We start from the raw sequence: 12,882 nt of genomic DNA, 5'->3' as shown, positions 1-12,882 counted from the left end.
CTCTGTGCCAATCCAGCTCAGTCCTGATCTTCACCAATCACACCGTGCCAGCCTCAGGTCAGATTTACACAAAGCCTGCCAGGCAGTCTGTGCACCCAAACTGTGCAGCAATTTACAAGCGAGCTTCTATAATATACCATAATAGATAGTGGAGACTGTTAAATGTAAGCAACAGCTAGCAGGATAGGTATTTTTTCACAAGTTGCATCCCATTGCAATGTAATCATAACACCTAAAATCTGTAACCCTAATGAGCTCCTATGTTATTGAAGCTAATTATTTTACAGTATCAGAAACGTACACGGTACTTTTAAAAATACAGAATAGACACATTCTGTTTTTGAGTAGGGAGAGTTTACATTAACCCAGGATAAAAGCTTTGGAAACAATCTGTGGAAATAACTGGTAAGAAAAAGCATCTTGGAAAAGTTTCACAAGGAAAAGTGGGATCAAGAAGTAGGATGGTTAAATATCAGAAGGATAGACTATGCATGCCGTAAAACAAGGCAAAAGGCCCCGAAGTTTTATTTGGGTCCTTGGCTTAGCATGCAAGCCGAATACTCTCCATCACCTGCATCTCTGTGGCCACCCATGAGACCTTTCAACACTATCAGAAATCTACTGCTTCCAGATTTCCACTATTTCTGGAGACCTTCCACACTAATGTTAAAGTGGAGCTTTAGAGCAAAAGTCCTAATGCAGAACACCACAGAAACTCCAATCCACTTCTAGCTCTTCAGGGTTTCACAAAATCAAATGCCACATGGTTGGTTTACTGCTGTGCAGCTCCTCCAGATTACACAAACTCAGTATCATCACAGGAAGGAACAGATTTCATAAGAATATGAAGTTCTATGGCACTTCATTCAAAACACTTTACAAACACTGTTTAAAAAATAAAACCTGAGCGACAAAAGCAAATTATAGATAGGATCTCTTCACTTCTAGAGAAGTGCAGCTGACATTACACCACAATCCAAAGCCAAGAAAAGGACTGGCTATGAAACCAGTCTACTACATTGGGCAGCTAAAGTTTAATATTTGCAGTTATGAGAGCTATTTCTGAAAATATTTCAGGTATTGTGTATCATTTGTTATAAATCACTGATATTCTTCTGACCATATATACACATAAAAATCTGCAGTCTCTGAAGGCGGCTGTCTGGAAGAAAGGAAAGCCTCTGAACTTTACAAATATGGAGACATTAATACATGTTGTAATCTTTGCAACTACCATTTCCATGAGCATGATGTGCAGTGTGTTGTCATACACAACTTGCTAACTCAAGAAAAGGGAAGCTTTCAGTTGTAAAACAAACAAACAAAAAGACAGAACAGACACACCTCCGATTATTGCATTATTCGGTAACATTTCCAAACTGAAGAGCAACTGCATAAAACAGTACTCACAGTTTAAGAGATTATGTTTATGAGACCAGGCAGGTCTTCTGTCACCATTCACGTCCTGACCAGGCAATGGTGTGAGCAGACAGGCAGAAATCAGTTTGTTCACAGAATTATGATAGACACACACAGACAGTACCCCAGTATTTCACTTCCAAAGTGAAGTATTGCTGGTTTGAAATACATTAGGAAGATTATGCATATATATATTTTAATACCAACAATCTGCTCTATGCTGAGACTAACAAAACTGCAGACCTTGTGCAAGGAAACCTGCAGTCAAGGACACACCAAAACTTCCACACAGAAGTCTACTCTTACAGATCTTATTGCAGAAGCAAGGTCCAAGATAGCAGTCAAATCTACAAAAACAAAATTAGAAAGTATTTAGGGGACTGGAAAAGAAGACTAAGGCACTTCCTGCACTGAGTATTCTCTCACAATTATATAACACCATCACATAACTGCAGAGTTGCATCTGCAACCAGAACAAAAACACTCAGCACTTTCATTTCAGGATGTATTTGTGTGCAAAAAGCAACACAAAAACCAGTTTATATAATCTAAACATACGGTTAATATGCACACAGAGAAAAAGTCTGAAGAAATGAATACATCATCTGAAATCCTTGTGCTGACCCATAGTCCCCACTTAGTGCCGATCACTGAAATGCCTATTAAATACGTAGAGTTAACACATCAGTGCTGATGAGAGAGTTAATAACTTCTTAAATTATAGCTTCACACTGCTTCCAAACTCGGGCAGGCATTATATCACACTGCCTGATGTTAAGTATTTTTTCCACGGCTCTTTAATGTATAAAAACAGGGTTCTGCTTTGATTAGATTCTTCCAGAGCACAGTCCCATGTGAATGTATGCATTTTTTAACTAAAGATGACATGGAGTCCCATCTACTTTGTTCAGTATCTCTGTAAATGCTGAGCCTGCTGATCTTTAAGGGACAAACACCAACACATTTCTTAACTAAATGTACTGACTATGGTGCTCTGCATTACACCTTCCTGACTTGATCAATTATGGCCCCGTTTCTGTCTTCCAACTGAAAATTTCCACAAAGATGCAGAAATACTCAGATATATAAAGAGAAGTCTGAAGAACCATTAGGGAACATTTATTTCCAGGCAAAGATGGTTCCCAGTTGTTTTCCTTGCACAGTCATCCTAGATATCTTTAGCATTTACAATAGACACTACTCTTTTCTTTTGCTTGATTCTATATAGATGCACTGAATCCTTAAATGAATCCAGTCACAATACAGTAGTTTTGGGGGAAGAATTTGTCAGAAAAATGCCATCTGTATTTGCAGTGCTCTATAAATGAAGATATCACCAATCCGATACACTCTAGGTCAACTCTTCCTTTCATTGGTGCTCACTTTTCAGCAACTAAAATCACAAGGCATAAAGTCAATAGATATCTGAGCTATTTAAATAGCTCAAAGGATAAAGGTCATGCCTCTGATGCAATTTATCTTTACAGGAACCCACTGCCTTGGAGATGGGAGATTCTGGGGGTTGTATAGATAAGAGGTTGGTATATTCAAACTAGAGATAGCTTTTTCCAGAGCGTATTTAAAGAGCTTAAAGTAAGGGCTGAAGTTAAAAAAAATAAAAATACAGCAAACAATTACCATCAATGCATTTTACTCTTAAAAACACCCGTGAAGTCACAGAGAGTTGCTCTCTCCCACGCCGGTACCTTCCAGGGGCATCCAGAGCCCAAGAAAGGAAACCAGTGGTTAGATGTTTCAGTTACTGCTGCCTCTTGGCCCAGTACTGTTTTTAGTCACGTTCTTCACTTTGCTTCCAAGGTAAGGATTAATTCTCCTAAACAGGAGGGAGAAACCTCACCCCGTTCACATACATCAAGCACACTTCATTAAGCCAGGCTAAACATCTGACCATGCCAAAGCAGTCAGTCCCACACTACCCTCTTCCCCTGCCTGCCACATGCAGTGCTCTCCCTGCGTCCCTTATGTCACGCCTGACATTTGCCTAACTCCACCAGGAGTCCAGTAGCTTGATCACCTTGTCAGAAACCAGCTCTGCAAAAATAAATAAAAATAAAATAAAAATTCAAATTAAAAAGAAATGTAAAATAAAAAATATATTCTGACAAAGTAGCAAATGGTACTTAGTCAAAGGTCAGCTAAACATGAGAACTGATACCACTGAGAAAAAGGGAGAAGAAAAAGCTCTCACATTTCTCAGGAAACCAGCTCCTACAGAGGTAACAAAAAGGCAACTTAGGTACCATCACTGCATAGCCATAGGCAAAAAGCATCAGCAATTAACTTGGTAAAAACAAAAAAAAAGTAGTGAAATCAGACAAGCTGCAAGGGCCGTATTTTCTTGCTGTATATACTGCTACCAACACGTAAAAAATGACTGTTCACACAAACATGAAATGTTTTCACCAGTTCTATTAAGTCTGCTAGAGGAAGTTTCATTTTTGTTTCAATTTATTCCACAAAACAGAACTCCAGCTTGCATACACAGCAGTAGCACCATTAAAAAATTCCACCTCCGTTCAGCAACCAGAGGAGAGGAGGAGAGCTAATTAAAGCCACGTTCCCTGAAATCGCCAGTCCTTAGTTGCATGTACCAGACAGAACATAGTATCTGCTACAGATGACTGACCTCAAAACAGAATAGGGAGCAGGGGAGGTGAACGCAGTTGTAACAAAACATGCTCTGAAGGAAAAAGTTATATAAAAGCTATTGGAATCACTGGTAGCTGTACTTGGACAACAAGGAAAGCAGAAGTGGAGCTAGAGGACACAGTAAGGGCACATTCATGCAATCTTGGCATAGATAAAGCTAATGATCTAACTGTGAGTATTGTCTATTTTCTTTGAGATCAATGTCTCAGTAACTTCAAGTTCTCTTAGCCAGCCCAGACAGGAAGGATTTCAGTTTAATTAATGACAGGCTTAAACCTACAAAGGTTTCTCTTGAGACTACTGCACACCTTGCAGAGGAAATCATCTGGAGGCATCTTCTGAGAATAAACATCAAGACCACTACTGTTCAGTTTCAGACTTGACCCCAGAGTCCCCAGATCTCTGCATATTGCAGCACCCACTATTTTTGCTACGACAGTCAGAAAGTTCTTGATTCCTTAACATGGGAACATCAGCACATTGTTACTCCCAGACATTTCTTTCTTCACTTTTCAATGTTTTCTCTGTGCTCTCTGTCATCACCTTGTTTTCTCATTTTCCTTTTAATTAAAGATTATTATTCAAAGGAGGAAATGTAGCACAATTTGAGAATTCATTCGGCATGAATAGAGATGCATATGGCCTACTGACTTATGCAGAGGATCAGGAGCCAAGATGCTCATAAGAGCTAGTCCAACAGTTTCTCTAGGTCTTTGTGGAAGTCACTTCAGGTCAAAATGCCTTTCCCTTCCCATACCCAGAATTTCCATGAGGGAACAAATACCTTAGGACAGAAGAAAGGTTTACTCCACTAACACCAGTATTCCTACTTGTACTGGAGCCACACAATCCTCAGCACCGTTAGAACAAAGAAGATCATGAGTTTGAGTACACCCCAGTCAGATCAGTGCTCAGCACAGGTTTGCAAATATCACAAGCAGGGACAAGCTCCATATACTGCATAAGTTTGTCAAGGCAAATTTCAGCTTGGATGAGAGCCTTCTCCCAGCATGACTGAAATATGTATGTTTATTATTTTTCTCCCTGATTTAGCTGCAAAAATATGTTTGCAAACATCTCCAGAAAGAGTCTCCAGCAATAGCTAATGCTCACTGGCTCACCACAGCCACCAAGGAAAACAACTCAGTGTGATTGATGCCCAGTTATCTTTTGCCTCCTCCAGTCACATGGCATTGGAATTACGATGGATTTCCTACAGAGAGGGCTATGCAATGGACAGCACGTGACATCTAGGTGCAGATCCCCACAAGCATCGCCACCATCTCATCACATTGCTGAATCTGCTCTCCACACACCATAATATGACAATTGAGCAGCGATGCTTCTTTCAGGCTCCTTTAGTTCTACATCAGGCAGAATAATTCTTACATGCATAACAACTGAGAAGAAAAAAAAAAATAAATCAATAACTCACTTCAGCATTAATGTATTTTTTTTTAACTGCACAGGAGAGCAGGATCAGAAAAGAATGCAGATCCTTCTCAGGAAATTAGATAGTTAAAGGTATGTTACACAAAAATGAGATTAATTCCTGTGACACCATTTGTTGAGTACATGGGCCCTATGAGATCTAGAACCTCCCTCATTTTTCTGCTAGGAAACAGAAGCACTATTTCTGAATTCAGAGACACAGTCAGGATGGTATCTCTAAAAGCTACGGATTAATGCAGTTAAATACACAAGTCAGATTTTGTTTTTCTACTACATTGCTATGAGATACCACGTGTACCCAATGCAGAACAGCAAGGTGACATCAACTCTATGAAAGATGTAAAATTCACAATCAATTTCTACCCTTTATGAGCGATCTACTTTCAGAGCATCAAGGGTAAAATAATGTTCTTAGTAAGGCAAATTACTTGATTACACAAATAGATCAAGAATGAACTAGATTGAAATAGCAAGGCTGTTCCTCTTCCATTTTTCCCCCAACCAGTGAATTTGCAAGTCAGTTTCAGTTTTCTTTCTAGATGAAGATGGAAAAAATCAACTAACTCTTTTTTTCCCCCAGCAATCAGGTTTCTTTGTGCTAGACTTTCACAAAAACAAGAATTCTGAGCAAATTGAGGATTGTGCAAGCATCTTACATCTTAGTTTAGTTTAAAATACATAGGTGAACTTCAGCACTGCCACAAAAACAAACATTCCACAGCAGTATCCACCTTCCTTCTCTCCTTTATCTGTTCTCCATGTTCTTGTTGTCAGGATAACATTTGTTTGAATAGATCTGGGCTTAAAACTGGTTGAAAATATTAGCGAACCTCCATGCAATTCACTAAACAGCCACAGCCACTTTTGGCCAAGCTCAAGGACATCCTGTGCAAAACGGACTAAGCAACATGTAAGCTCTTTCAGCAATGGTCAGTTGTAAAAGATCACAGAAAATGACTCTCTACATGTAATTATACCCAAAGTCCCTCACCTAAACCCCTGTATACCCAAAGTTGTATCAAAGACTGAAGCATAAGGACTTTTAAATACACACTACTTCTTTCCTTTCTAGAAAATCAAGCAGAATCATTCCTATCTTATTGCACAGTGGCAGGATTCTACTGAACATTATCCGAGTCCCTTAGCAGCAGATTTGAGTTCAGATTTGGAGAGCATTGGCTACTCAGCATTCACTCACCACACAGGCGTAAAAAGTAAAATGTGATTTACTTTCTTTTCAAAGCTGAGAGCTGCCACAGAGAAAAGCACCATTACTGTGCACTAAGAATATTCAAGCACAGGGGGAACGTAGAGGAATTGGTGCACTGTAAATTCATATTCCAACTTACTGCACACTAACTTTCCTGAATAGACAAGCCCTTAGACTAATAGGCACCTGGGAGTCTTCAAGTCTGAGTGCCCAATAAATAAAAAAGGCTATTTTATTATATTTTTTTATTGGTGCTCTGGAATCAAGCTCTGATGTCCCTACTCAGACAATGCTTCCATTGAAATCAAGTCTTGGTCTATTATTAAATACTATTTCTTTTACAGCTGCAAGCTTTTCAGGTTAGAGGACAGGGATTTCATATCATGCCAAATCACTAATCTCAGTCCAAAGGGAATTGAGCAGGCATTTAGTTTGGTTTTACATAGGTGCCTAGACACTTGTAGATTCAATAGACTTGCACTGATCCCAAGTGTAGGAACTCTCCTCATGCCTATCAATTCCCAATTCAGATAAACTGAAAACAAAGCCAAAATTCAATTTCCATCACACTTTGAAAACTGTTACACATTCAGATCTATTTGGGACAACACTGAAGACCGCTAAAAAGTCTGAAAGTCTTTCAGAAAACAGCTTTCAGTGCAAATTTCCTGAGCTTCAAATGCCTAATGGACCCTTACAACAAAAAAACCAGCATATGTTTGAAGGTTCCATTGCGCTGAGTTCTACAGCTTTAATCCTTGAGGCATTACGAGCTGTTCCTCCTACAGCCATCTCCCAAACCAACAGATGAGCAGAGCCCGCTGGACTCAATGAAAAGGAAGTTAACTCACTCAAAAAAAAAAAATCACAATTTACCAATTCCCCTACCATAGGAAGCAGCTCTGTAACAGGTAACCTGGCCACTCACAGCCAGTCACTACTAGGAATTATTTATGCAATTCCACGCAGCTGAAAGGAAGCAATTGCAGCAGCAATCTCTAGACTAAAAAAGCAGACCTGGACAGCAATTGCTTTTCTGTTCCATCTGCAAGAAGCTGCTCAGATTCTAACAAAGGAATTCATTTATCCCCTTGAGATACCCAGCCAGCACATGAAGGAAGCAATCACTTACATCCATGTTATATTAACTTCCTTCCTGCTACACTTCTTGCTTTTTTAGAATAATGGGTCAATGACAAACATTTTCCTTCTAGGCAGTTCACTCACAGTGGTGTTAGTGGAGAGTTTGACAGCTTTATCTTCTTTCTGAGCTACTTACAGCTGTGACTCCATTACTTTGAAGTCAACTTGGATTTGGTTGGAATGAAGCGCAGACATCACTGACTCAGGCTTAGTGTGTCACCTGCATTTGTTATCTTGCCATAGACAATTTAATCAGTTGTAATTTTTTTTTTGTCTAGGCACAAGAACAAGAAAAAATTTGATCAGCATTTCACAAGGTTGTTTCTTCACTTCTAGCAGGCCATTTAGCATCTGATAGACCATATAAAAAGGTCTTCCCAAGGGCTTAGAGTGTTTGAGTTGTTCTTTTTATAGTGTAGGAGATCATTAATGAGCAAGAGAAAGCAGCATGGAAATAGCTAGACAAGTCTTGTCGAGTTAATAAGAAACCGTCATTCTGCTTCAGTACTTTCTCATTAAGCCTGGCAATGCTCATGTCTAAGGAGACTGATGGTACAAATCTATTTTAATGCTCAATTTAGTTCCCCAAGTCTTGACTCATGGCCAGTTTATCCCTCCTTTTTTTTTTCCTCTAATGTATGTTTTGTCAGTTCAGAAATTTGAGGAAAAACACTACATTTTTTTAAACTGTTGCTCAAAAGCTAAATTTCAGATTAAAAGTAATTTAAAAAGAGCTAGATATATGCTGGCTATTCTGAACAAAAGACTAGTCACTCCTAATCAAATTATGTCCTCACACGTTTTCCAGGACTAATATCTTTTTGGTTGTTGTTGGGTATTGTGTGTCACAGAGCAATAAATTCCTCATTGTTTAAACAGGAGCAAGGCACACATATCACCTTTAACTGAGTCTTAAGTATCAAGGGCATGTCACAGATCACTAAAATGAACCCAGAAAGCTGCTTCTTGCTAAGATGCTCACAGTAAGTAAAGATTCTGTAACTCTTTAGGTACCAAAACCCAGCGCTTTCTTCTTTTAAGCAGCTTTTAAATGCAGTGCTTACTATTCTAAATAACTGTTTTGGTAGAAGTTCAGCATCACACAGATCACATGAAAAGCCAACTCAGCTACTTACACTATAGTAACTTCCACATCACTCTAACGTTGCCATCGGCCCAGTCACAAAATTGATTTAATTGGAAAACTGGAGTAAGCCATAACATCTTTGCTGGCCATCTGTGGATGTCACTTTAGGCTCAATCTCTGCATGTCATCACCCAAGATCTTATGCCTAAAGCCACGCTCACAGTAGTACAGCACTTGGTAACTTCGGCCGAATTTGAGGCGTATGGAAGCCCAAGAGGAGGACAATGCAGTGGAGCACAGTTCAACAAAGAAAACTGATGGAAAAGATCCGTGTGTTCTTTTCTGTACTTCACATGTACAAAACCCTCGTGAGCGTATCAGACAAGAACTGCTAACACTGAGCAATACCAGCTCTCTCCTGCTGTTTCTAACACTAAAGAAAACAGCGCAGTGCATTAGCGAGGCAGTTTCATTCTCTTATCTGTTATTCCCCAGCATTTGTTAGCTAAACCTCTTAACTCTCCCAGCTACCCATTGCTCACACCAGGGAAGTTCCTAAAGCACACCTTTTCACACAGCATGGGTTTCATCTCTTAGTTGATTTCTCTTTTTCTGAACTCCACACATATGGAATTTCTTGTTAGTAAGCCCATAACAACTGAACATCTCGGCTCTGAAAACTCCCTCTAGAGCTGTTTCCACAGAACTCATTCTTATGTTAGTTCCTTTTCCTTTTCTTCCTCCTTACAACAGCCTACCAAAAAGTCCCTAGATCTTTCAAGGCAAAATACTACTTCCTGCAGCGCAGATACTGTGCTAAGGAGCTGAAGTTCTTGATGGCTTGAAATCTCTGATCATTAGGGTCATACAAAGGTGAAAAGTCTTTAAACTGAAAAAGAGGTGAGAAAGATAAGATGCATCCCAACATGCCAAAAATAATGCAGGATTCCAGTAATGTAAATAAAGGGCTTTCCATTATAGGCTATGTACTTTTGGTGGGGTGCTTGTAAAACTGCTGATTTGAGATAACTTGAAAACTGTCCCATTATTCTAATTTCATGAGTGCTTCCCGCTATCATTCACTGCCATAGAAGCAGAACGAGGCAATTATAATTCTTTCCCCTTATTTTTGAGACTTACTTTTCTGGCAAAGGAAAAGGAAAGCTGCAAAGCAGTGGGAAAAGCAGAAAGCAGAGTAATACCTTAATATCATCCAGAGCAGCAAGCATTCATTCCTTGATTGTGCTCCTGATTCTTTCTGTACCTGTTTAGCCCTGTGACATCAAGCCCTTAAACTTACCACAACATGAAATAACAAGAATTAAATCTGTAAATATATTAGTGAAAATTCATTTCAGCTTAGGAGCTCCTGAAGGCTCAAACAAATGCAAAACAAACAAACAAAAAACAAAACACAAAAACCAAAAGCAATCTTGGGAAGTTTCCTTTTTTGTGTTCTGGCTGTCTTTGGAACAAAACAATCTCATTTAAAGAACATCTACCTCTAGATATTTTTATTCCATAGTCTGAACCACATAAGTTCAACTTCTCTTAGCATATAGTGTAGTTTCTTGATGCTTGAAGTCAAGCATCACTATTGAATCACTATTTCTTGAGTTTATTTGCCAAAAGGTGCTTTCCTTGCTCTTTGATCTGCACTTCACAATTTTTAGAGACATCAGAGATATCAGCAAAGCTCTTTTTCATACTCCCATCACTACTTTCTTCTTGCTGTCTCATCAGAACAGGACCAGCCTTAGCCTGTACAGGGCTCTACATGCCAGTATCACATACAAAGCTGGTATCTGACTCCTTCCTCAATTATGATTAAGTCAGTATAATCAGCCAGCACAGGGGAACAATGCAGGCGTTGCCTCCTTTCTGGAGGCAGAGTTTTTCTCCCCCAGGCAAGAATTGGGAAGTGCAAGATGCGATTTGTGATGAAATTCAGAACTATGCAAAACTTGCCTGGTTTCAGATTTCATTACCCCCACACTACAAAAGTTTGGCAAGGTAAGAGATTGTCCTCCAACTAAGATCATCCTCAATTGTTCCCGTGTTCAGGAAGCTTCCAGCATGCTGCAAGGTGTGAAACTGCAGCTTCAATCAATCTTCCTGTTCAAATTTGTTCCAATGCTGAAGTCCCTTTTTTTTTTTTTTTTTTTTTTCTCCAAAGGCCAAGCAGATGCCAAGCAGCTACACGTGTCCTGCTTTAGCTTTACAAATAGTCACAGGGAAGAGAACAGCTGGGAATGCTGTGTTCCTTCTTGAGCTTGGATTATCATCCTTACAAGCAGAACAAGACTTGTGTCCCCTCTCAGAAGGAAGCTCAGAACAGAATAACACAACTCTCCCACACAAAAGATGCAGCATTTTCAGAGGAGCTGACGATGTTCTAAGCCTCACAGCACTAACGCCTTTAGAAAGAACTGTTCATACTGATACATTGGATTTGATCTCCACTATGTTTCACATAAGTTACAAGGTTCATACAGGCGTATTTTGTTGGAATTCACGTTTCCCTCGGTCCTTTTCTGCCCAACATCCCAAGGGAAATGAGACTTCTCCGACTCTTTAAGACAAAAAGCTCTGCATATATGCCAAGTCATTCTTGCAGGCTGTACCCTGCAAGATGGGTAAAAAAGCAGAAGCACCAAGTACATCATTCTAACTGTTAGGTGATCCTTATGGAACATTGTCCAAATATTTGTGGGTGGGGAGAGAAAGTCCTTCCTTAAAGAATTTTTTTTTTTTTCTGCCTGAGAAGTAACATGAGCTTTTGCAGTAACACAAAATCCAGTGTTGTGGCCTGACAGCAATTCATAGCGTTCCATAGAGCTTTTACACATCCTTGAAACAATGGCTCTCTCTGCTGGTGCCTTAACGTGCCATCCCACAGGACAGCTCTGCAGAGAAAAGCACTGAACACCCACAGCAGAATAGCTCGCTTGTTTCAAAGAAAATTCCACTCCTTCCTCTCTGGATTTGAAGTTCCCTCTTTTAGGAGGTGAGTCCTTGAAATACATATTGGAAAGATTATCTACCGCTGCTTTCTTGTACAATTTAACCTTACATTTTAGCTGACACCAGCAAAAAAAAAATGTCTCCTAGGGCTGAGTCAGGAAGTGAGAGCACTGTTTTACAGATCCTCTTGCCCTCTTTTTTAAAAACAAACAAAAAAAGAACACGTGAATTTCCTAGGAGTACAGGTCAGAAAATGGGCAATGCTGATCTAGCAGCTCCAGTCTGGCTCATAGGTTACCTGGAACCTTTTATTAATTAAGAAAGTCCCATTACTACTGCTGGCTGCTAACAGGTTTCAGGAAAAAAAATAATCCTATTATCGTAACTTTTGCCTTTAATGCCAGTCTTAAGCACGAACAGTTGTTTCATTAATTTTGACTTGCACCTCAATTGGAGTATGGAGCCAGTAGCTCTTGCTGAAGCAAAGTCGTTCTTTTCACCACCCTAGACATTGAGAAAGAACACATTTTGTAAGAGTAGCAGAAATCTATAACACTTGCCAGAAGAGACTGTGACAACAAGTTGCAAATTTCTCTTGTGGCAAGGTATTTAAAAACCATAATCACTTTTTCATCAAATTCAGAACTAAAGCTATTCTCTCATCCATGGTTTGGCTACATCTTTGCTGAGACCAATGGCACTGAGCCGCAGCTGCAGCACAGATGTTCAGAGGAAAACTATTCTGAACAAAACAGCTCTGCCCAACCTGACCAAGATCTGGTCTACAGTTTTGGAGATCTGAACAAAGAAAGCCGCCAGAAAGCCTGAATGCAGTCTTACACAAATGGAAATCTGCTCCGACCGCTCTGCAATTTTGACTTTTTTTTTTTTTTTTTTTGCATAAACTTAAAATTCTTTTCTTTTTAACTTTTATGGG

Source organism: Tympanuchus pallidicinctus, unplaced genomic scaffold (genome assembly GCF_026119805.1).
Source record: "Tympanuchus pallidicinctus isolate F22 unplaced genomic scaffold, pur_lepc_1.0 scaffold15, whole genome shotgun sequence".
Classification (NCBI taxonomy): Eukaryota; Metazoa; Chordata; class Aves; order Galliformes; family Phasianidae; genus Tympanuchus; species Tympanuchus pallidicinctus.
This window is presented reverse-complemented; position numbering follows the sequence as displayed.